The sequence below is a fragment of the Nycticebus coucang genome, chromosome Y (genome assembly GCF_027406575.1).
Source record: "Nycticebus coucang isolate mNycCou1 chromosome Y, mNycCou1.pri, whole genome shotgun sequence".
Lineage (NCBI taxonomy): Eukaryota > Metazoa > Chordata > Mammalia > Primates > Lorisidae > Nycticebus > Nycticebus coucang.
The window spans coordinates 1,766,318-1,767,195 of record NC_069805.1 but is presented as its reverse complement, the minus strand read 5'-3'; the positions used below and the strand labels follow the sequence as shown (position 1 = coordinate 1,767,195).

The 878-nt window shown below is 38.8% G+C and overlaps 1 non-coding gene across 1 annotated transcript; it reads left to right on the top strand.

Annotated features, from left to right (window-relative positions):
• Positions 1-398: 398 nt before the first annotated feature.
• LOC128579214 (U6 spliceosomal RNA) lies at positions 399-505 on the top strand. Its single transcript, XR_008378085.1, has one exon. It is a non-coding gene; the product is annotated as a U6 spliceosomal RNA (small nuclear RNA).
• The last annotated feature ends 373 nt before the right edge of the window (positions 506-878 follow it).

Sequence of the window (878 nt, the reverse complement as noted above, 5' to 3'; positions counted from 1 at the left end):
AACTACTTTAAGATAGCATCTAACTGCAGTGAGACTAGCCTATACCACAAAATCCCAAGACCAGAGGTGTTGGTGTGTATGTGGAGAAAAGGGAACTCTTTTGTACTGCTGGTGGAAATGCAAATTAATACATTCCTTTTGGAAAGATATATGGAGAACACTTAGAGATCTAAAAATAGACCTGCCATTCAATCCTGTAATTCCTCTATGGGCATATACCCAGAAGACCAAAAATCACATCATAACAAAGATATTTGTACCGGAATGTTTATTGCAGCCCTATTCATAATTGCTAAGTCATGGAAAAATCCCAAATGCCCATCAATCCATGAATGGATTAATAAATTCTGGTATATGTACAACATGGAATACTATGCAGCCTTAAAGAAGGATGGAGAGTGCTCGCTTCGGCAGCACATATACTAAAATTGGAATGATACAGAGAAGATTAGCATGGCCCCTGCGCAAGGATGACACGCAAATTCGTGAAGCGTTCCATATTTTTAAAAAAAAAAAAAAAAAGAAGGATGGAGACATGGATGGAGCTGAAACATACTCTTGTTAGTAAAGTGTCTCAAGAATGGAAGAAAAAGTACCCAATGTACTCACCCCTACTATGAAACTAATTTAGGACCTTCACATGAATGCTATAACCCAGTTATGATCTAAGAATAGGGGAAAGGGGGAAAGGGTGGAGAGGGAGGCGGGAGGTGGGTAGACGGAGGGGGATTGATAGGATTACATGTGTGGTGAATCTTACAAGGGTATATGTGAAACTTAGTAAATGTGGAATGTAATGTCTTAGCAAAATAACTAAGAAAATGCCAGGAAGGCTATTTTAACTAGTGTGATGAAAATGTGTCAAACGGTCTGTGAAC